General features: G+C 46.1%; 1 protein-coding gene across 4 annotated transcripts in view; it reads right to left on the bottom strand.

The window, feature by feature from the left end:
- The window catches only part of GFOD1 (Gfo/Idh/MocA-like oxidoreductase domain containing 1), a 364,310-nt gene that overhangs the window by 107,234 nt on the left and 232,138 nt on the right, over positions 1-24,938 (bottom strand). Inside the window, exon 1 of one of the 4 annotated variants that reach the window (XM_069620490.1) lies at positions 12,019-12,511. The exons of the other annotated variants lie outside the window; for them this stretch is intronic. The gene's annotated coding sequence lies outside the window, so the exon portion shown is untranslated. Of the gene's footprint in view, positions 1-12,018; positions 12,512-24,938 lie in introns of those variants that run through there. 4 annotated transcript variants of the gene reach the window in all.

Here is a 24,938-nt window from a genome sequence, read left to right as displayed (position 1 = left end):
GGGGGAGTGTACACTATGTTTCACTGTTTACCCCTTTTAAGTTTCAATTCATATTTATACTCAAAATAATTGCTAACAGGGCAATTTCCCGCAATTTCTAACAGCATGGCTACACAGATAAAACAGACCTTCCTGTTGTCCTGTCTTGTTCGTTTTTTGTGTGCGCCCTGATGCCCTCTGGCAGCTGGCACGTTACCAAGAATTATAATAAATAAACAGATAGATTAAGAATAACAATGTGTTTCTGATAGTGCTTCATGTCAGATTCTCCCCACACTTTTAAGCGCCGTAATGATAGCATACTAACCCATAATAATTACTTAATAACCCCGCTTAATGGATCTCCTACTGCAAGAAAAAGAATTGGGCAACTAAGAAAGGTGATAAGACGCAAGATTCAAAATATGTGCCTCATTGAGTCTAGAATACAGCAAGTCGCCTCGATTATAAAAGCCTGAACAGGGGAGCTACAGGATGAGCCAAGATAGGAGTCTACGATTTAGAGGGTGTCCAGTCATTTGGTCGAAAAAAAACTGGTCGACTGCAATTTGGTCGACGCAATTTGGTCGAAAACCAAATGGTCGAATTTTTTTTTTATTTATATATTTATTTTTCGGGTTTTCGTTTTGTAAAAAAAGGGGTTTTTAGAGAAAAAAAAGGGGGTTAAAAAAAGGGTTAAAATAATAATAAAAAAAATTCGACTATTTGGTTTTCGACCAAATTGGTTCGACCATTTGTCTGGTCGACCAATTTTTTTCGACCAAATGTCTGGTAACCGATTTAGAGGCCTATTTGAAAGGGAATATGTTGAGACAGTAGATAGCAGGGAGGGTCCATTAGGTGTTGGGCCTCATTGTTTTAGATGGATAGGACTTCCAAGTGCTTAGCATACATACGTTGCACCACAACATATGGCACCGGTGTATATGATTGTTGCAAAGAGAACCCCATTTGTGGCACCAATTGATTTCATTCAGGATGTGGCATACACTATGCCATAATTGCACAGCCAGCCTACTTACAATCTTAAAATATATCCCTCAGTGGTGTGCCTTTCATCCAGCCCCTAAAGCAGCAAGGGGCTGCTCCCTGTTTGGGTCTGTTGGGATCAGAAAGGTCCTGGGCTAGAACCCCAAGCTCACTCACCCTTTAAGTGACTTCTGCTTCTATGTATAGGGATCTTACCACCCATTGACAACACATTCACCACAGAGCTTCTGTTACCTCACAGGACCATGCAACATTGCTGGGTTGGCTCTGTTAACTGTCATTTGGGCAGCGGTCAAGTCTTAAAAATTAAAGTAGGGGGACTCATCAACAAGCGCAGTGGAATGTGACGTCACCAGAAATTAGCATATCAAGGCGAAATATGCACATTTCTTTAAATTGGTTTTGCATAAACACCAAAATTGCACAGGACGAATGGCATTTGCCTTTCATAAAGTCAACACACACACACAAAACCAAGAGAGGATATTTTCTTCTAATACTGTTTTTGAAAACGTTAAAAGGTGTGCATGTTTTAAAGTCCAAGAACCAAAACAAATGTTTTCCCTGGAACTTGCAGTATCGAAATGGGACATTTCACCTTTAGTTGTTTGCTATTTTTCATCAGGTTACATAGTGCAGTGTTGCAGAGGTCGAAGTGGCCGGGAGCGGCGCTCCTGTACTTTTTATTTTTAAGTTTCACTGTTCCTATACTTTTATTTTAAAAAGAAACTGTTCTGGAACGGTTCAATTTTAATATAAAAGTTCAGGAAGAAGTTGAAGCTTGCACTTCTGTGCACTGCACTGAACATTCCCTTAAATAACAGGTGTGTTTGTTTGGGGGTTTGGATTGTGTACGGGAGGGGCGCAGCAATGGGGTTTGTGGAGAGCGGGGCAGACCGTCAGGGAACATAGCTCCACTACTTCTTTTCGTACACTTCGACCACTGCAGTGTTGAAGTGTCCAGCCTGCAAACCTGATGACTGTGGTTCGATCGCCGAGGTCGGCTTTAATTCATAAAAGAGGGCATTCAATGTTTCTCAGTTTAGATGGGGGGAACTGAGTCAACCCTTTGGAAAAAGTGGGGGGGGGACTCTGTCCACCTGCATGTACCCTTGACTTGGGCCTTGCATTTGGGTACCTAAGGCCCCATTCTAGCCCAATTGAGAACGTATACTTGCTTCTCAGTGAGACATACACCCCTTCCCTTTCCACGTACCCACTTTACCTCCCTTTCTATTTGGCTGCACCCTTTCTTCATTTTCTTCTATTGCCTACTTCTTCTACCCTCCATCATGCATCTTGGTTTTGGCCCATTCCTTTTCTATTACTCTTCTCCTTCCCTTCTCTCATGGCCCTCATCCTCAACTTCGCGTGACTTTTGTCTTATAATACTGTTATTCTCTGGCCTACCCATCTTCCTCCTTCCCCCTGCTTACGCACCACGCAAGTTAGACGCTCCCCAACTTTGCTACTCGCACTCTCTACAACTCCCCCAGATCCTCACCCACTTCTACCTACCAACAACCTGCTTGTTTGCTCTCCATGAAAAATCGTTCTCTCATTTCAAGTTCCTTCTCCTAGTCTACAAAGCTATCAATGATCTTACTCCTCAGTACCTGCCTGATTGTATCTCAGTTTGTTCACCATCTTGTTCGCTGCATTCAAACTAAGCACCCCATACCCTCCTTGTGCCTCATCTCACTTCTGCTCTTTCTCCCTACCTGCCCCACCCGGTAACAATCAAAGCCAGCCCAACTGTGGATCTCTTCGGAGCTCGGCTTAATCTTCACTTATCCGCTAAAGAGGACACTCCCCCTACTCGGAAGGCTAGCTCAGGGGCAACACGCTCATCTTGGATGCAAGACGAAATGGAGCAACCCAGGTTTGATCCCTGGGTCCACGTCTGGGTAATGAGAGTGTTATAAATAACCCATTACAATTACTTCCTCCCTACCTAACCCAGCACTGCCTCCAGTGACACTCAATAATGTTATTTTGCATTTAATTAGTACTCATCTTTAGTTGGAAGCACTTGCCCCCTTAGGTTAATGTTACGTTTGTAAGTCATCTGTTTTCTTATATACATTTTGTTTCTGTTTGTTTTGTCCCTGGTATATGTGCAAATGTTTTAGACCCCAATAAACTGGCTCACCAGTAGTTCCCATCGTTATGCTATTGTGCCTGTACCCTTTGTGAGAATGCTTCTGCCATCCGTAAATGTATTTATTTATTTGGATTTATAAAGCGCCCAGCGGCCCGGAGGCATCGTAATTGTGTAATTGTCATTCATTTCTGATCAAATTTGACATCCCTATTCTTCAAATAATTACAAATGCAAATGTTTCTCATTTTTGTCTTCATTATTTCAGCTTGGATATGTTTTCATGTACTCAGAACACTTTGACGGAAAAACATTGTTTTGAATGTTCTAAAATAAGATTCACTCTCTTTTAATCTCTCTAAACATTCAATCCATGAAAGACTTTCACGACCGAGTCTCGGTCCACCTGCAATTCTTTCATGGCGAGGCACTGGTGTACGTGCAAATATTCCACGGCCAATCACTCACTTGTTTGCAAAACTTTCAAAGCAAAGCACCAGTGTATTGACAAACCCATCCCAACCAAGCACAGGTCTATGTGCAAAACCTTCATTGCCGAGCACTAGTCTAGCTACAAACCTTTCACATCAGAGCACCAGTCAATCTGCTAACCTTTTACTGCTGGACTTTACCAACATACCTGTGTGTATGTATGGTGTCAGAGATGCTAAATGATCCTCTCATACACACTAGCAAGTGCACTTGTTCCCTGAGATGTGATAATACCTTTTGGTTTCCCGCGGCTCACAAAGCGATTGAAGAGAGACTTTGGTAGTGGCGTAACTACACAGCAGCCGTGATGGGCAGTCTGCCTGCAGAACAATCCCAATGCCACTGATGGGAGAAAACCACTCCCAACCCAAGATACAGAGCAAGTTCGATTCGGACGACGAGAACAAAATGCATGTGAAACAGATTGCGTGACAGGTGAGCCGCGCAGCCAAGAAGAAGCATAAAGAGAGTCCATGACCGTACCGGTACTGGTGACGTTACCCCTTGGAACAGAAAGTAATACAGGGAACAGGATTATCGGACAGTTCAGAGGGACTCCTTATAACTCGGACAAAACTCGTCCCAGTATTAATGAGAAAAGTGTGGGAAATAGGCTGGGGAATGAGAATCATGTTCATGAAAGGCAGAGCTACATGAAATACACCAAGTGGGAGAAGAGTAGAGTTCAAAACACATTACTTTGGGAAAAGGGAAAAGTCAACCCAGGTCCCGGACATAAGAAAGAAAATATAATAAACAAAGACATTTGGGAAACAAATGCCCAGGGAAACAGAAAGACAGAGCTCATACATGAAACAGTACTCTGGGGAGAGAGGATAGAGCAGACAAGAAAGAGAGAAAGAACTTATACAAAAGGAAGATTGTTTGCGTAAAAGGGGTGTGGAAAACTTTCAGTCCATATAAGAATTACAGAACTTAATCCTGTGATAACAAGAGACTATTTGCATATGGTCTATTGAGTAGAAAGAAAGAACATAGAAAATACTGAGGCAAAATACAGCAACCAGGAGAAGGGAGCCATTCTCCTGGCGTTAGTTAGTTACATTATTGGTAGAGTCAGATAGTTTAGATTTCGAGAGGAAAAAACTTGTTTTTTGGACATTTATCCTGACTGACGAATACCTTGGTTAGTAAAATAGCTAGGGAATAACCCTATATATTGGGAGAGTAAGGGCTTATTTTATTTTAGAATAAACCTCAGGCCTAAAATGGCTTCACGGCCTCTGTGTCCTTCTTCTGATCCTTCTTCTGATCCTCCACATAACTCTTACACGTTTCCATACAAAGCACATTGTTTTTGATGTGTTATACTTTGTGTTATGGTTTATTATTATTTCATGTATCTACTTGTTTGAATTGTTAAACACAAAGAAGCATTTATGTGTTTAGGTTTCATTATTTAATTTATTATATGTATGTTTTGCTGTTTTAAAAAACTGTTACTAAAAATGTATATTTGTTAGTATATTTAGGTTTATTTGGTTAAGGGTTCTATTCACAATGCTGATATGTTTAGTGTATAATCAATTCGACGTTGGTCGGTGGCAGGCTACATACTATCAATAACCAGGTTTTAGAGTGTTTTTTTTAATAGGAGACAAAAAACCAATTACCTGTTTCATTAATGAGAATTGTTGAGCACTGTTCCAGCAGCAAACCTTTCACAGCAGAGCAGCAGTCAAACCAGCAAATATTTCACCGCCACGCACGTCTGCCTGCAAAACCTGCCCAGCAACAAACCTTTCAAGACCGAGCACCCATCAACTAGTAGCCCTTATTCCCACATGTTCATCCACCCATGCTCATACAGTATTGAAGGAGGATGGGCAACCATGGGTGTCTTCGGAATAATGTACGAAGGTCACATCACTCCTTAATATTAATAATGAAGTGTTAGAGCCTGCACCAAAGGGATCTATTGTGTGGTAGGGGACTTTTGCTCAATTTAGTGATCTCAAACCAAAGACGATTGCCTGTAATGTGGGCAAAAGTAGCATGGAATCTAATGCTACAAGAGCTTGTGCGGTTGGGTGGCAAAAGGGAAATCCTGTGCTGGGGCTCCTGTGACAGATTGTCCTGCTCGCCTTGCCCAGTGTGCACACATTCAAAGGGGAAGCCTTTACAGGTGTTTAGAGCATCAAGCTTAACCTTGCTTATTGGCTAGAGAGCTGGAAACATGAGAAGAACAAAGGACAAGCACAAAATGAAGGCTTCTTTTGGTTCTACGTTCATTCATCGACAGTCTTATTTTCGATGGGTTTTCCCCCAATGTTTTTTTGAAAAACACTCATTGAAATTTTTATTTTTATTTTGGGGGTTCCCTGAAACCCCCTAGCTCTCCTATTAATGTTACACTTTTCCCTACCCCCGCCCCTTATATCCCCTTTCCTACACCCCCATATGATTTTCGATGAGTGTAAAAAAAAAAGAACATTCTGAAAGAAACAATCAAAAAAATGATTGTCGATGAACACACGTTATACCCTTCTTTTCGTGGTTTGGGCCCAGATTCCACACTTTGTGATTGTTTACTCTGAAGAGAAGAAAATAGCGCTTGATGCTTCTTTAGATTGGTATGGACAACAGCAGCAGTGTGTGCTTATAACTTTGGTAACATGGACTGCAAACATTTGCACTCCAAAGGTGTTGGGCTACAACAGTTATCAGCCCCAGTCAGCAGCCAATGGTACAGGCACATAGAGTCCTAGTCCAAAACATCTGGAGAGCAACAGGATGCAAACCAAAGATAACATCTAGGTTTATTTGACAGAAATAATATCTACTTTAGCAATCTCCCAATAGCTCATTAGAAATAGCGGATAAGTTGACTTATAAATTGACTTATAAATTAAAGACGTTAATTGTAACTTATAAATTTACAGGCTTTTTGCAGGCGTTAAAGTCCAACCCGCTAAGGGACTTTGGTGCTAATTACGGCACCGTAATTTACGGTGCCGTAATTAGTGCCTTCCCCATTCCCATTGAGCCCTATGGGCCAAAAATGGGAATGGGGAAGGGGCCAAGGTGAATGGGGATTTACCGCCCCACCAACCTTGTAATGGGCCGGTAATTCCGCCATCCACCATGGCGGAATCCGGCATGGACCATGGTGCTGATAGCACCATGGTCCAACGCCAGGGTTGTAATGAGGCCCATCTTCTATGGTAGCGCAGCTATGGATCCACCAACAAATGAATCAAGACTTGATCTGCATTTTCGCCCATTTCCTGTGTAACCTCTACCCGTGCCCTTAATTGTCTATCCTTTTAATCATATCCACATTATTGTACACTTTTACTGCCTCGCCTTATTGTACATGGTACCATTTTGTTCTCTGTTGCTTTGCAGCTTGGCTTATATTATATGAAACAAAGCACTTATCTATAAACAATCAAGAGTGAGCAGTCCACAAGCTTTTCGGGCAGCACGGGTTCCTTCTCCGGGCAGCAGGTGCAGCCACAACAGCTGAGACCTGGAACGTGCCACTTCATCAGTATCTGTGTTCCTTGTCTCTTCTGCGTATCTCTTCCGGTTCAATGGGCCTCATTACGAGGTTGGAGGTAGCCATGCCCTTAATACTACCACCAAACTCGGGTCAAGGTCCCGCGAAAGGGGAATTACTGGGCCATTCCGACCTTGGAGGGCCCGGTAATTTCCCTTTCGCGGGACCCGGGGTCCGTATGTCCCCATTCTCATTTGAGCACACATAGGGTTCAATGGGAATGGGGAGGATGGTAGAAGCGGTAGCGTTTTTAACGGTACTGTTGCTACCACCCTGGCCTGCTCGCAGGTGCCGCTCTGCACACCTGGTCTGACTAGGCGTCCAGAGCGGCACCTGCGAGCAAACTTGTAATGTTACGGCATGGCAACAACGGCGCCGGTAGCACTGCTACGCCGGTCAGATAGCACAGCGAGTGGAGTGCTTGCTTTGACATCCTTGCAGAGGCTGCTGATGCAGCTTCGAATCCCGGCAGAGCCAAACTCAGCCTTTTATCCTTCCGAGGTCGATAAATGAGCACCAAAGACCGTGGGAAATAAGCAGCGCTCAGATACCCGAAGGTTTGTAGCGCTATATAAATGCACAAACAAAAATAAACAGCAAAAACAAAACTGGTACCATTGTTGCCTTACCGCAACAGTCGTAATGTGGCCCAGTGTGTCTCAAGCAGGAGTTGAAACCTATCTTTCTGATACAAAACAAACCTAAATCCAAATTTCTAATAATGGTTAATCAGTTGATACTGGAATATCCCCAAAAATGACACAAGAACACAATTGCTCATAGAAAAACAACCGCAAAAAAGCCCAGCACATAGATTTGCTGCAGGTTTTACATGCAACGCAATACATCTTCATGAAAGGGCAAGTTGTTGCAGACAGCAGACTTCTCCCAGGCCAGTGCTCTTATCTAATTAATCAACCAAACGTGGGGCGCTACTTTGCTGACCCATGCCTTCTAAAGGGACTCTTTGTGCATTACCATGATGCTGAATTTTAAATTCAGACTAAATATTGATTCACGCAGTCTATTTCCACCTACGGCGGCGAAGCACTTCCTTGCCCCAAGGGACTGGCGCATTTTACAGTCATCCTCCTCGCAGTCTGCGCCTCTCAATGGAGGACGCGGAGCGCATAACCAGAGGAAAGCAAAAATACCAAGAAAAAAAGGAGTTTTCAATGGGCTGTACAGATAAACACGCTCCGGTATCTATTACGCTGATTCCCAGCCACAAAACAACGAAAATTATGAGCACACTCAATTATTTGTGCTACAGTTTGATGCTCTGATAATAGAGGGCATGGTATGTAACATGGCAACTTCTTTTAATCATATATACTAATAAGATATGATAAGGATATTAAGAGTTATTTGCCTGTCAAAGACTAGGACTGCTAAGCAAATGTGCACAGATGACTTACTTTACTCACAATGCAAGTGATGAGGTGCCGTAATGATCATCGACATTAGTAATAATGGCTGACGGGGGATGCAGTTTCTGCATGCCCGTGAGACCCGTTGCTCTGGCAAGAGGGAAGACCGGAAACAAAGGCAAGGAACCCCAATACACATACCTGTTGGGCAGAATGACGGCCAAGAACACCCACATGAGGAAGAAGGAGGAAGGGACAGGCTTGGAGTGGCTGGTGAAAGGGACACCAGGGGAGGAGCTAGAGACGGGATCCGCCAGTCGGGAATGGGACGAAGGATGGAGGAAATAGAACTAAATGAAGGATGATCCCAGCGTTAGATTACTCTTTAATCCTTACTCCTTCAGACTGACCAGGAGGACACAGAGGAGACTACATGTGGACGTACTGACCACCGGCTGACTGGGAGAGTCCACAAACACCACCACCAAGAGTGGTTCTGCCGTGGTTCCTAGTCTAATGCAAGTGCGTCAGGTAGGCTTCCAGCCCTGGAACCACCACTGCTAAAGGGAGCTTCCGGTGCCTGAAGGGACGCCATGGCCACAACTTCCTCCCACACACCAGGGCCAGCGCCTGAAGATGTGGGCACTTCTTCCCGGCCCCGCTTTGAGTGGCAAAGGGCCGACTAGTACTGAAATAACAAAGAGTGTCTTGAAAGGCTGTATACGGCTGGTATCATGCGTACATAGGGGACTAAATGGTGTCGAGACAATGGCCGATAAGAAAAGCAATATCTACAATGTTGCTCTCAGGTACCGTACATTAATCTATATAATGCCAAGGCCAGGATGTGTAAATATTACGTACACCTTGTTTTTAGGTGAGATTCAGAACTTCATTTTACACTTAATTTCTGTGAATTACTATTTTCTTGCTCTGATCTCCCAAAATATGAATGAAATGTAATGTACTTCAGAGTGAAGAGGCTCCAGCTTAGATTGTAAGCCACATGTCTAGTGAATCCAATTACTCACAAGTGGGCGGGGCCCCCTATCGCCCCTTACCAGGGAACAGAGCACTGCTCTTTTGGCACGGGTCTACTCACTCGCCAAAGCACCAGTTTGGATCTAGGAGGCCACCTCGTCTGCTAAGGGCGGCTCCAGACATTTCTGGCTCTTTGTGAAAGTTACACAACGGGAGTGTGTGTCCATTAGCTCAGTGAAGTCAAGAGCGCCGAGTCACAAAGAGGTGAAACGGAGCAAATGCGGGGATCTCAGATGACAACCTGCTATTGTGTACCTCTGCACCGAGAACACACCAGGAGGTGCTTTGCTGAGATGCCCGTGGCCAAACTTGTGTGAACCAAGTGTGCTTGTAAGCACCAAAGTGAACGTTCTGGTATATCCCAGTTCATCCCATTTGTGGTGGTTGAGATTGAGGTGAGCGGGCGGTGGTGACCGTCTGACGTGGGCACAGGCATGTCATGATGTGCTCCTGTGAACACCAGTGGGACTCGCCCTAGATGTCTGCACTCTGCATGCTGAAGCCCAGGCGAGGTGGAATGGAGCGGCAGTGTGGGATCCATGCACAGCGCTGGAGCGCCTGGAATCTGCCTTTGCGTGATACTGCATTCCAGGTTAACGTAACGCAATCACTGGCGATGCTATTATGCTCTGCAAGTTGCCACGTCAGTCCTTGAGGATCACATTCTGAATAAAATCCCCTCTCTTCTGCTTTACATGTCACGAAGGCGTCTTGTGCCATTGGAAACATCAAGCTTCAGGCTTGGTGCTTAAAACAGACATCTCCCCTGGGCTCCAGTCCCTTTAAAAACACCTTATTTAGTGTGATACCGTTATACCAATGTTCCACACAAGTGTAAACAATACACACAAATGCCTCTTGGTGCTGTGGCAACCTGCTGGTGGCGAGTAATGGTGGCAAGACCCTAAGTAGTACTGAGGGTCCGCTAAACCCATGTGTAGAGCCTACGATTTGTGATGGTTTTGAGGCAGGGACTGGATATTGGGCCCCTCTGTGGTGGAATTATGTGTGGCCGTGGGGAACATGAGTTATAAGGTTATGTGGGTAATGGTAATACCCAAGCAAAAGGCTTGTCCCAGGTCAGGTGGCCATGACCCCTGAACAAGATAAAAGTCCAGAGCGAACAAAGGGCCTTGCCGCCGAGAAAGCCCTCGCCCATCCAATAATAGGGCTGTTTAGACGAGACAAAAAAGCACGCGGCATAGAGTACCTTCTCCATATCCCTTTGCGACCGACTGGGAGGAGTACTGGGAGGGAGATGGATGTGGAGGGAAGCCTCAACTAAAGAGATCTGAAGAGACAACTGTACCTTGGGGGTGCACCTGGCGAACAAGTGTGACTGGGTGGGGTCCACCAATGTGCCAAACTGATCCACGAGCTCAAGATACGGGACATCGTCCTGGGAGGATAGCTCAGCGGCAACGTGCGCGCCTTGGAAGCTAAGACGTCCACGCCTAGAAACCTCTGGGTGTTTAAGCGGGTTATAAATTACGCAACTGAGACAAAAGAAACAATTAGGCAATTTAAAAACAAACTATTCCTGTAACAGCGCCTCGATACCCGTGGGCTGTGTGAGCGCTTTAAATATAAATAAACTAAAGAATGGGTAATGCCCACCTTCCCAGCCCTCTGGTTGGCTGACGGCTGCTGTTGTCCTGCTAATGACTCCTAACAGGAAAGCAACCTTTCACTATTGCCTCTCAGAAAAAAACGTTCACTTTCATTTTTTTCTCCAGAAAACATATTCATCTAAAACCCCTCACTTCCCTAAATCATGATTGAATTTCTAATAAGTGAATGCCAAAATAAAATCCACAATTATTCAATATAAAATTTGAAATCGAAACCTTATTGAAATATTTATAAGATTGTTTTTGTTGGTCGTGTTATTCTTTTCTCCTATTCAGGTCAGCTCGACGTTCCTCAAACGGAGGCCATTATTGTAAAGTGTGCAGTGAAGGCTTGATTTAAGTTAGCATGACATAACACAATAACCCCAATGGGTTGGAATCCCCAGACGCAGCGTCATAATGTCACTACGGAGCCTATTGCTCTAGAACCAGCATCATAATGCTAGAGACAGCAGGCTTTTACAAAGCACTTCATGTAATAATAGGATGGCTGGTATTATTCATCACTCCGTTTAATGATGCTCCATTTATCGACCTCCGAAGGTTGAAAGGCTGAATCGACCTTGAGCCACGCAGGCTGGCCCTGCGTCTGTGGTGAGCAGATACCTTGCTGAGCTATTCTCTGATATCGCGTGATAAAAAAGAATGTGCTGCACCCTCCCCACCTCCCCAAGACTTGCACAACTAATTCCAGGGTATACAATTACTGTGAGATAGTAGCTATGTGGTGTGTTGCAGGCGCGTGTGGAATGTTGATGGGTGTACAGGCATCAACATTCCACACGGGCCAGTTGCTTTCTGGATTCCCTGGCGGCGGCGGCGGCGGCTCGTCTCTGGGGTCCACACAATAAAGATTTATACATCACATACCTGTGTATGGATTTCATCACTGGCGACAAGGACGTGTGTGGACCCCATCTGTATCCACGCGTGTGGCTGCTGTGCTCCTGCTGTCTTCTTTTTCAACGAGTTGCGACGAGTTGCTCAGCCGTGGTACTCTCCCAGCCCCGTGAGTTTGCTCTGCTCGTCTGGGCCCTCGGTCCTGGAAGGATTTCAACGTATCAAGGGTCCACGTACCTGGCCGTGTGCGGCGGCTCTACATATCGGGGGCTCGAAAGCTTTGCCGCAGAGTATTACAGGGCTGCCGGCAATTGGTTGGGTGCTGCAACGGTCGGCGCACCCCTGCTAGTCGGAGTGTGCTGCGCTGCCCCCAGCCTCTGGCAGCTGTTAGGGCTGGCATCGGCCCTTGGGAGAGCTGAGGCTGTGCAGCGGTTGGAGGTAACCCGCAGGCGGGGCCGGCTCTCTAATCCAGTCAGCTGTTTGGGTTAGTAGCGGTCCCCGTGAGGGCCGAGGCTGCGAAACGGCCGAAGGAAGCCCGGAGGCGAGGCCAGTCCCCTTTCCGGTTCCGCTTTGCCTGCTGTAATCCAACAGGTGCTGCCGTCGCAGGAATCCAGGAGGCGGGGCCAGCTCCCCAGTGTGTCCGCATTAGTTTAGGAAAGGAACCGGCGCCGTTTGCTGTTGACAAGTTCCTGTCAGCTTTTGAGGGCGATACCGTACAGCGATCGGCAGCTGTCCTGGGCGGCGCCAAGTGTTTGGCGATTTTCTGCAGTGGCTGTTCATTGCGGGGAGCGTGGACAGCGTTGCCACTGTAAACTGGTAGGTTGCCTTTTCTCATTACCATCGTCTGTGGGTGGTTCGCCAGGAGTCTCGGAGTGATCATCTCCTTCACGGATTGCACGTTTACGGATTGTATGCTGCAACTTGACATTGGCTGTACTGAGCTGACCTCTTCTGGTGGCGCAAACTGGATTTGTTTTTGGGCGTTGCTGCGACAAATTGACATATATTCCATTTGAGGTACTTTTCTAGTGCCAACTACTGAGCTCAGAAGGGGTTCTGGATTCTACCTTGGATTGGCATCACTGGGGATCTCTGCACACTAACCTGGGTGTGGATGGTGATACTCTGATTTGAACATGTTGCACACAGCTGCCAGGCCTCCCCCCGCCTTTTTGCCAAACCCAGGAGAACCTACTGCTCCATGGGATCGGTGGGTAGACACCTTTAAAGTGTATTTGAGGGCTGCTGGCGGGGCCAAATTCAACGATGATGAAAAGGAGGCTGCACTTCTCAACTGCATTGGTACTGAGGGGTTGAGGGTCTTCCGTCACTTGCCTGGAGAGGATGTGATGGTTCCAGGTGACGGTGAGGGAGAGGTGGTCATAAGTGCATATGAGACTGCCTTAAAGAAATTACAGGCTCGTTTTGGCAAAAGAGTTAATGTTGTGCTGGAATGACATAAATTCTTTTCTAGGGCACAGGGATCAACGGAATGTATTGATGCTCATGTTACGGCGTTACATGCACTTATGGCTACATGTAGGTTTTCTGGTAATTTGGATGAATACATCAGGGATCAAATTATGATGAAGACGTAATCAGAAAATCAGAGAAAGATTGTGGATTGAAAGCGATCCACCCTTGGATAAAGTTTTGGAGATTGCAAGAGCAATTGAGGCCTCCAGGACAAGTGTACAGATAGTTACTGAGAGGGATGTGTCCAGGGATGTTGTTCATGCTGTGTTACCAAGGAACAAAAAAGGGGTTGATAGGTCTAATAGCCAAGGGAGCAAGTGGCCTAAGGGTAAAGATATGTGCAAGAATTGTGGTTGGTCTAGCCACTCGGCTGATTCTAAAACATGTCCTGATGGTAATTTTGAATGTAGGAAATGTAAGCGCATTGGTCATTATGCACGTATGAGTAAAGTGCAGATTGTGGCTAATGTGACTCTGGATGATTCTGCGTTGATGCAAGAGGGTGCCTTTGGTGGTAAGCCTGAGCAAGGAATAATTTTGCATGTGGATGGAAGCATGCGCAAGGGCCCTTGGGTTTCAATATTGGTTGATGATCATCCTGTGGAAATGTTGGTTGATTCAGGGTCACCCTATACCTTGGTAGCTCCAGAGGTGTATCATGGAGAGTTGGGGAAGCAGATTTCGACTTTGCTTGCATCGGACATTAAACCATGTGCCTACAGGCAGAACCCTATTGATGTACTGGGTTACGGTGGTCAAATTTCTCGTTCAATGGTAGGCAGGCTTTAGGAAAGCTGTATGTGAGATCTAAGGGTACTAGTATCCTGGGCTGGGATGAGCAAGCGGCCTTAGGCATGCAGATACATCCTGGTAAGAAAGTTCCTGTCCTCTGCATTTTGGAGGGGGGTAAGGGTAGTACCACGCTTACTCCGGCTTTGCTCATGGCCGAGTTTCCGGAAGTATTTTCCGACACTCTCGGTAAGCTCAAGGGTTTTGCTCATAGTATTGTATTGAAGAGGGGTACCGTGCTCAAAGTGCACAAAGTGAGAAGAATTCCGGTGTCGGCAAGGGAGGGATTGGAAGCAGAGTTGAACAAATTACAAAGGGCAGGCATAATTGAACCCATTCAGTCATCAGAATGGTTGTTCCCGGTGGTCCTGGTCAAGAAGGGTGATGGCAATATCAGAATGTGTGTACACCTCCGGGAACTCAACTCCAGTATTTGGGTGGATCGGCACCCCTTGCCGAACATTAACGAGTTATTGTTGACACTGGGTGAGGCAAAGTATTTTTCCACCTTTGATTTGTCCACGGTGTACCATCAAATGGATCTGCACATTGAGTCCAGGCCTCTCACATCATTTGTGACTCCTTTTGGGGCATATCGTTTTTGTCGCATGACATTTGGGCTTGCTTCGGCGGTCTTTCAGCATTTGATGCAGGAAATGTTTGGCGGGTTGCCCGGCGTATGTTATTTTCAGGATGACATCTTGGTGTGGGGTGGTAGTAGGGAGGAACACGATGTCAGGGTTAGGAGTGTGATGCAAATTCTGAAGGAGAGAGGTCTGACTGTGAAACTGTCTAAATGTCAAGTGGGGGTGGATAAGGTTACCTATTTAGGACATACCCTGAGTTCGGAGGGTGTCAGTCCTAAGGTTGAATTGGTCGAGGTTATGAGAAACACACCTGTTCCTGCTAACAAGTATCAGTTGAGGACTTTCTTGGGTCTTGCTGAGTATTACGTTAAATTCATACCCAACTATGCAGAAAAGACGGTGGCTATGAGGGCCCTGATGAAGAAGTCAGCCAAATTTGTGTGGTCCGAGGAGTGTGAGGCGGCGTTTGAGTTGGTTAAGAGGGATGTGGAAAATGCTCCGTGCCTGAGGTCATTTGATCCTAAGAACAAAACTATACTTACGGTGGATGCCAGCGAAGTAGGCTTGGGGGCGGTGTTGGAACAATGGTCTGAAGGGGAACGGAAGCCTGTAGCTTTTTCTTCAAGGACTTTGAGAGAGGTGGAGAGCAGGTACTAAGTGATCGAAAAGGAGCCCTTTACCGGTGTTGTGGGCGTCGAAGGATTTCAGGACATTCCTTTGGGGTGTTCCGTACATAGTTAGAACGGACCATAAACCTTTGGTTCAGGTGTTTTCTACCAGGGGTGTGGTGGCGGTATCCCCAAGGATAGCGAGGTGGTCGGTTGAGCTACAGGATTACAGTTTCACCCTGCAGTATTTTCCAGGAAAGCTCAATGTGGTGGCGGACTGTTTGTCCCGCTTGCCCACGGTGGATGGTGGTGGTCATGATCAGGAGGTATCGGAGAAGGAGGAGGACTTGCAAGGGTGTCAAGTTGCTTATATTGCATCCGCTGTGGAGAAGTCGGTGTGGGACGTCGAGAGTGAGGCTGATGTTGAATTGAAGTGGATCAGGGAAGGTCTCATCAAGGGCTGGCAGGCAGTTATGGACAGACCTGAGGGGAAGGGCTACTCTCCAGTATTGCATGAATTGGCAGTGGGTCTTTGGGGTGTTTCTAGAGGTGTGAAGTTAATACCTCCCATCAGCCTTAGAGGTAGAATTGTGGAATTGGCGCACACTGGACATTAGGGTCATTCTCTTCCAAGAGGAGATTTAGGGAGGATTATTGGTGGCTGGCGATGGACAAGGATGTTGAACAGGTAGTGAAGGAGTGTCAAGCTTGTGCCATCAGCGATAAAAGCAAGGTGTTGCATCCCCAGCCAGTACATCCTGTAGATATCCCCAAACAGGTCTGGTCTAAATTGGCTTTAGACATCATGGGCCCCTTTGAATGGCTTCAGCCTGAGTGTAGGTTTTTGTTGGTTCTAGTTGATTATACGTCTAGGTGGATTGAGGTAGCAGCAGTTAGAAATGTCACTACTGATTCGGTTATTGCCTTCTTGAGGAAGGTGTTTGACAGAGAGGGGTTAGCGGTTAGCTTAGTAACAGATAATGGCGTACAGTTCACGTCCAGAGCCATGAAAGAGTTTCTGGATCAACATGCCATTGCACATCATCGTACTGCTTTATTTATTTATTTATTTTTTAAAGTATTTGATTGGTTTTGAAATAAGAACGAAACAATACAAACTTGCAACTGAAATAAAAAAAACAAAAGAAACAACAAAAACAACGACAGTCTTCATGTGGTATTGCATTTAGGGTACGAGATGACAAATTGAAATAAAGTTCTAGTATCTCAGGAAGTGAGGGGGACAGTTTCGGTTAACTTCTTCTCTGTGTTGGTGTTAGGAATCAGTTTCTGTAGGACACTATAGTTCTTCAGGGAGGCTTGTAGTCTGCGTTGAAGCGCATATCGTTCAGAAGGGCCTTCCAGGAGTCCAGAGTGCCGTTTGCGACGTCCCCACTGGTTATGATTCCGTCTTGCCAGGCCCTGGTTTCAGCAGTCGTCCATCTCACCATTTCGTTCAACCATCGTTCATGCCTGGGGCCTGCGGGAGTCTTCCAGGCCATCGCTATAGTGCTTTTAACCAATATGCATGAGATGTCCATCAGTTTCACCACATGTTTGAGTTTGCTTGGTCTAGGGTATGTTCCTAGTAGGCATTCTCCGGGTGTCCAGTTGTACCTTTCCATTCCGGCTTCTTTGCAGGATTGTTTAGCTTTGGACCAGAGTGACCTCACTTTAGTGCAGGTCCAGAACATGTGGATCATGTCCGCCTTGTCGTTCCCGCACCATGGGCATGCCGGGGATACCTTCTTGTTGAATGAAGCAACCCTGTGGGGAGTCAAATATGTCCGGTAAAGGACATTCAACTGTATTTGTCCAAATCTGGAGTTCCGCGACACTTTCTTGGGGTATATTAATGCTCTTTCCCATTCCTTGTCAGTAAGTGGGGATTCAAGATCTGCTTCCCATCTCGCCTTCAGTGCCTGTCCTTTGGGATTAGGTTTGTCGATAAGCTTGTTGTAAAGCCTGGAAATTGGTCTCCATCCGTCCGAAAGGTTGTGCATTTCCTGTAGCAGCGGGTCTGGGGTGGGTTCTTCTGGCCAGCTGTTCCATCATCGTACTGCTTTATATAACCCGTGCGCCAATGGTCTTGTTGAGAGGGCGAAAGGTACAGTTAAGGCTGCCATACAATTGGCCTTGGCTAATGGTCTGGATCGGCAGGAGGTTTTGACACAATATCTAGCAGCATATCGCAGGACTCCATCTGTTGTCACGGGAAGGTCCCCATTTGAACTTATGAGGGGCAGAAAGGCAGGCACCATTCTGAGGACTTTGGCCTTGGGTGGTGGTGGTCCATGTGAGTTGGACTTGGAAACCATCCATCGCAGTATTTTGGCACGCCAGGAAATTATGGCTTCTTCTAGGAAGTCAAGGAAGGAGTTACAGGTTATGCCTGGGGATACTGTGTACATAAAAAATCCTAGGTTTGTTCAGAAGGGCAGCAGCACTTTTCTGCCTCCCAGTAGGGTGGCAAAGACGGGTAGGGGTCATGTGCAGTTGGAGGATGGCTCCACTTGGAGTAAGAGACGCGTGGTGGTGGATGGAGTTGCCAATCCACGCAATGGGGAGGAGGGGGAGCCTGTTGCACTAGACTTTAATCCGGTGAGTGAGTTCCCAAGTAGTGGTGCATAGGCATGAAGCTGATGTTGCTCACGCTCCAAGGGCAGGTGTGAATGTGGAGACTCAGAATGTTCCTATTCAGGAACCCGAAGTGGGGCATGAGATGCGTGTGGGGCGTCCCTCTAGGCGGTGCGGGCCGCCCATACAACTTAGAGACTATATTTGTTAACTTTTTACACCATTTCTAGTGCAATCTTTTCTTAATTCGCTGTTTAGACTACCTTCAGCAATTATATTAGTTTTTGCATGAAATTGTGTGTTGTTACCGTTTTGCTTAACTCTTCCAGCCTCAATTTAATTTTTGTTCATTTGCATTTAGATTGTTAATGTTTAATTGGTTATGTAAGGGAAGAGGATATGTTGTAATGTGTTGCAGGCGCGTGTGGCATGTTGATGGGTGTTCAGGCATCAACATTCCACACGGGCCAGTTGGTTTCTGGATTCCCTGGCGGCGGAGGATCGTCTCTGGGGTCCACACAATAAAGACTTATACATCACTTACCTGTGTATGGATTTCATCATAGTGCCTTCTTGTAGCCTAGAAGAGTCAAGTTAGTGTGACATCAACAGCTACCAGGAGCAAATCTACGACTACCCAGGTCAAGTGGCGCTATACAAACACTTATTTGAAAGTAACTCTACGTTTTTGAAATTGAGTATGAATAAGCACCAGCACACATTTAAAAAATTATGAATTTATTTGGATTCTTACAGCGCTCACAGCCTGGCAGCATTGAGGGGCTGTTACAGGACTATGTCTTAGTTGCATATTTATAACGCACTTAATACCCAGAGGTTTCTAAGTGCGGACCCTTGGATCGAACCTGTATTGCTCCGTGTTGCCTTGCTTCCAAGGCGAGCACGTTGCCGCTGAGCTATCCTCCCGAGACATTGAAAGTGTAATAGGTCATATGCAATAGACAGAAGGTTCTCGTGTGTATCCCACATGGAAGGGAGGTGTGCGGCTCATGTGCACTATCCTCTTTTCCTCAGGTGGCAGCAACTGCTTACATCATGTGACCTGATTCACAGGGGCTTCTTTGAGCTCCTGTTCATCACATCTGTATCTTGATCCCTGCATTCATTTGTGTTTTCACTGCATTTTGATTTGAAAATGCTCTTTTGGTCTGGGACTGGATATTTGAAGCCACTTGGACAGGTGGGGACTCTTCTCAGCTTGCCACTCAGGCCACACTTTTGCCTGTGGAAGCATTTATAAAATATGATGTTATTCATTTTGTCAGCTGGCATTGCAACATTCCATTAATCAGTACAATTCCTGGAAGCCACTCCCAAAGCTGGTGGCAGCCAACTTTGCCTATGTCAGCAGAACCTGCATTTCCACATTGAGACACTCTTCTGTGCAGAATCTGGCGAGCAACACCCTTCGAAGTTAGAATTGGCACTAGGTTTTCTTTCGGGAATTGACCCGCTCACCCACACCTATCATGGCATAACAAGTGGCAACTCTATTAGCGACATGGCAAACATTTCCCGTGTGCAGAAATGCATTGAAAGAACATATATGTGCAAAAGATCCGCTTTTTCCCTACCGCAAAGACCATGCGGAACTGCACTTGCACTGGTGCAAAGTTCTTTAGCGCGGGTTTACGGTTGCCATTCTGTGCTAGGCAAATGGTTCACAGCAAGTCATTCGCTCATCTTAGTGAATCAGGCTCTGAGGAGTGTTTGTGGGTGTGTGTATTTGTGGTCTGCAAAGAGTTAGCATACCTCTCCGCTAAATCTGATTTCCTTATCTCCCGGACGCTGATTCTGTCTGAAAGCGCAGCTGAAGTGCATTCTGCGAGAGTGCATGCTTCCTCAGGTTTTGTGTGTATGTGGTGCATTTTTTAAATTGCAAATCCCGATGCACATGTGCGTGGGCTTCATGTTTCTGACGGTACCTCACAGTGCCCACCAGTGGTCGAAGTGTACGAAAAGAAGTAGTGGAGCTATGTTTGCTACTGGTCTGCACTGCTCCTCACAAACCCCATCGCCACACCCCCTCCCATGCACAATATAAACCCTCAAATGCATGCGCCTGCAGTTTGAGGGAATGTTCAGTGAACTGCACTGAAAGTGCAAGTTTCAACTGCTTCCTACACTTTTATTTTAAAACGAAACCGTTCCGGAACGGTTTCTTTTTAAAATAAAAGTATAGGAACGGTAAAACTTCATTAAAAGTAGTAGAGGAGCACCGCTCCCGACCGCTACCGCCCACTTCGACCACTGGTGCCCACTCCTCTCGGTTTGCAAAGCCCTGGAGTTTTGATTGGAAAGCTGTGTCATTGCTCTCGGGGCTCTAAAGGCTCGAGGAAGGTGGACATTCATTTTTGACCAGAGAATATTTGTTTGGATGGAGCTGTGCCCAGATATCGACCTGCATATTCATGACGTGCAAAATGGCCAAATGTTCTTTTAAAAAATGTTTGTAGGGGGCTCCCTCACATCTCCTGTACCCCACGCTCCATCCCACTGCCCTGCCACTAGAACCAGTAGTGCCCTATATCTTCCTAGTGTTCATGAGCAGGGATGGCTTGCATACTGTGAAACACCAGAGGGAGTTTCACGTCCCAGTCCCCAGGGATCCCTTACTCAGATGGCCATCGCTTTTGGATCCCGACCCTGGGGCTGGACAAGCGAGGGAGGATCACCTCAGGGAGTGGGAAAGAGACACCCATTGGTGAAACATGGTATCCCCCTTTTCCAACTACCCCAGAAATCACTGTCCCTACCTATTTTATGGGAAACTACATCTACCAGAATTGCTCCCACTTCACCTTCCCAAAACCACTGAGACACGGAAGAGGAGGAATAACAGGATGAGGATTACCTCCTATGTTGTATCAGAGCCATGTCACACTAATGAGGTCAGGCAGAGTCAGACATGTAATCTCAATCACACACACCTGAGACTTGTTAACGCTTGGCAGAGTGATAAAAGGTGGCAGGAACGAGTACACAGAGAGCGAGATTGGGAGCCGAGAGAAGCAGTTCCAACAAAGTCAAAGGAGCAAGGTGCTGTCAAGAAGGAAGGGCAGTGGACTGTGCGAGAAAATCTGTGAGCGGCAGAAACCCTGGTGGGAGTCCCATGTTTGCATGCAGCTTTGAGCGACTCAAACGGAACAGCGTGTGCACCCGAGGGGCACGTCTTACAGGTGCTCCAGGACAGCCCAGCACAAAGCAAGGTCGGGAAGGAAATACAAGGATGCAGGCGACGGCCTTGGAAGCAAGCAGGAAGGCATGGCTGAAGGAATGCTTAAAGGAATGGTTCGGTCAAAATGTTTCATTGTCCCTATGGGTCGGCCATGTGTTTTTAAGCCTAAGTCGCTCGATTTTAGAAACATTTCCTATGGACCTTACCTGAGTTTTCGTCCATTAAACGCACGCGAAAACAGGCACCAGGGCGCTGCCATTTTGTGGTAATCATATCACTTGCCCCATCCCCCTGGCTGACCTGCTTTTGGGGCACTAAATCATATCCCCCGCCTCTGAGCCTGTCATCAGCAGACGCGTACCGCCCATTTCACAACACCAAAGCACGTCTCGTGTCAACAATCGCTGCGCTTCAGCTAATGACGTGTCGCCATGGAAATGGCAAGAAGCCTCTTTCCTCAATAAGTATAAACAGACTGTTTCACAACACACAGCAGCAGATTTTCGATTCCATTCCTCTCTCTGTGTTACTTTGAGGATTCTGTGACTCGTTTCTGTGTTCTGTTCAGCTACCTTCGCCGCTTGTAGCCCGTGTGAACACCTGTACCATTGCTATAAATTATTTTAGTTTGTTTACCACACAATGGCTGCAATAATGCCCTACATGTACGAGCCCGAGTATACCGAGGAGGAACTACTGGAAAGGGAAACATGTGAAAACGATGGGGTTTCGGACGGCAGTTGGCAGGACGAATCAACGGATGAAGACACTGGACCTAGTTGCATGGACGGTGTTTCCACCTGGTGCACATGCAATCGGTGCGATCTAATGCCAACCGAGGAGGAGAACTGCCGCTGCTGTGAAAACTCAGGATGCGTGGCCTACATTGCGGAAGGCGAGCCATGACCGCAATGCATCACCGAGCTGCCAGACTTCAGGGCAGCCTGCCTCACACGGTCCGTGTTGAGGATAATGATGGGGCTTAAGCACAAACTTCGCGCAACTGTTCGTCCTCGTAATCCGAGTAACGAGTAAGTATAATCTGCTTGTGATGCCACTACTATTTCATGGTCGTCTCCTATATCCAAAATTACATCTACATATCATTGTAAAGCATGAAAGTCGTTCAATAGTGTGCAGTGTCTAGATAGCATTTGTCCGAGCAGAATGCCATTAGTTACAAGAATTGTCATTGACAACAAACATTTAATCAACTTATCTTGGTCATTTAAAAACAGTTTGTATCATTATTTTTCACAGGTGGTACCGGCTGGTGGCCTATCGTTCCTTTACATGGTGGCTTCACGGGAGGCTTGGACACCGCGTTCGAAGAGTAATACCCGCCTGTGCCGTTCGTGCCATAAGAGAAACTTTCCCGAGTGTCGGCGGTCAGTACAGGGGATTTTCCCTTGCTGTGCTGCAACCAGACCTGTACAATGTGTAAAGTTTTGTGTTTTTGTGCCATCAAAAAAAGAAACAAAATAAAACACCACATATATTTTAACAACGGTTGTTTAAATTTATTCAATGAATCAAGTGTGTCTACATTCAGCAGTCTTCCTGTGCCTTATCTGCACGCCCACCGGACCATCCATCCATCCACCCCCCTTCCCTATCAAAGGCGAAGTATAACTATATAAAGTATAAAAAAGTGGTTAGTTTAACAAAAACAAAAGTCCATAACAACAAGTCCATGGGATGCGCGCTGCCATGGGGGGCTGTCAGGGGCGCGAACGGCCAAGGTGCCAAACACCATGTACACTTCAAAAGGTATCCCACGGCAAGGGGCCGTCGCTCACATGGCCTCCTCAGACTCCATGTCTCCAGGCAGGGCTCCCCCTTGAAGCAGGCCGCCCCCCAGCAATCCACATAAGTGTGTCTCCATTCAGCAGTCTTCCTGTGCCTTATCTGCATGCCCCAGGCCCATCCATCCCACCCCCCTCTATCAAAGGCGGTTCGCCCAGCGGATGCGCGCTACCATGGGGGGCTGTCAGGGGCGCGAACGGCCAAGGTGCCAAACACCATGTACACTTCAAAAGGTATCCCACGCCAAGGGGCCATCGCTCACATGGCCTCCTCAGACCCCGTGTGTCTGGCCAGGACCCCCCTCACGCTGGCCGGCCCCCGGCAAACCACATAATACCACGACATACACATGTCATTCATTCACAAACACACCCCTGTTTGTAATACTTTATAAACCACTTGATATGTCTCATGAGAACATCTTTGTGCTTTGCAAGTCAACTCCTGAATGTGCTACCTGAGAACCACTGAGATCTATGCTAATCTGCTCGTCGTCGTGCTATCCTTGAACTTCTGTGACCGCTTCGAGCAAACTCGTTAGTGTGCTACCTGTGGCCATCTACCTGTACTCCTGCAACATATTGCTCGGCTTGCTGAATCCAACTGTTTGTTGGTCAGGGTAAGGCCGTGTATCCTAGTCATATTTCGTTGATTTTTAAATTTCTCTCTATTTGCGAGTAGAGTACTCAATAGTGCTATGTTCATTGGTCTCATTGATATTGAACTGAGTTTCCATTGTTATGCTATCAATAGATCTATTTGTTTTCATCTGTGTCAATTGTCATCGAATTGCATCCTTCGGGGGTCCAGTCTATAATGTAAGCATGTTTCCTTCTCGTGCCAGACAGACCATCCAAGGGACGAGTCACATGTTCAGAGTTTAGTCACATCATTTATACATTTCTGCAACTTATGCAAATACTAAGCCGCATATGATGAACTGGTATAGTTCCTGCGACCAGAACAAACCTTGCATTGAACATTGTATGGTTCATTTACTTTTGTATCACATTTTTATTCATCAAGATTGTATAATAATGTTGATATTTACTTTTCTGAATTTTCAACAATGCCTGCCTGTCCGATTAGCGGTTGCCCTTCGAAGACCCATGCTAAATCTGAAAGCACTACAATGCATGTATTCCCAAAAACTGTTGATCGAATAAGAGAATGGGTCAGACATTGCGGATATCCACTGGATGAGCTGGAAAGTAGAGTCCAACAAGTCTTAGAGGACAAGAGGGGTGATTGATACCGCATCTGCAGCCGGCACTTTTCCCCGAACATGTACACAACATCTTGGGTAACAAAGAAATATAAACGGCGAACGACACGAAAACTGCTCGCGAACGCTATTCCCACTCTATTCGTCCACATTCTGCCACTGGTGAGTCAAGTGTCCGGATTTAGCTTTAGGCCTTGCGGTAGTGTGTAGGTAGCCGAATGGATTCATTGATATTTTAGGTGTTGTGTCCCTTGTAATACTTTCGACATTGATATGAGTGTATAGCTTTTTGAATAATGACATTTATCAATATATTCTTTTTCGATTTCATAACCCACAAACGAAATCTATATATGGGCACAGGGAACTGTGCTATATTGCGCATTTTCAATAGAATTACTCTCAAGTATTATGTCTCCTTACATGGCAATTTTTAATATTGGCATTTCATTATCAATCAATAATTTACCTTTACAACTGCTTGACTATCCCTTGAATCTGAAGCAAGAACATTCTACATCCGTGACGTGCTCGCAGTTATCAACCACTTGTAGCGCGTATCAGGTAATCTTACTTGGCTATTCCACTACAGACTTGTTTTATGCATGTCAAGTAATATTTTTATTGTATCGTGTAATTATTTTACCGAATGTTTGGTTAGTGCTTTCCAATTGATATACACC

The sequence above is a fragment of the Ambystoma mexicanum genome, chromosome 5q (assembly GCF_040938575.1).
Source record: "Ambystoma mexicanum isolate Mex_15411 chromosome 5q, UKY_AmexF1_1, whole genome shotgun sequence".
Classification (NCBI taxonomy): domain Eukaryota; kingdom Metazoa; phylum Chordata; class Amphibia; order Caudata; family Ambystomatidae; genus Ambystoma; species Ambystoma mexicanum.
The sequence above is the reverse complement of the archived record's forward strand: the minus strand, read 5'-3'. Positions and strand labels throughout refer to the sequence as shown.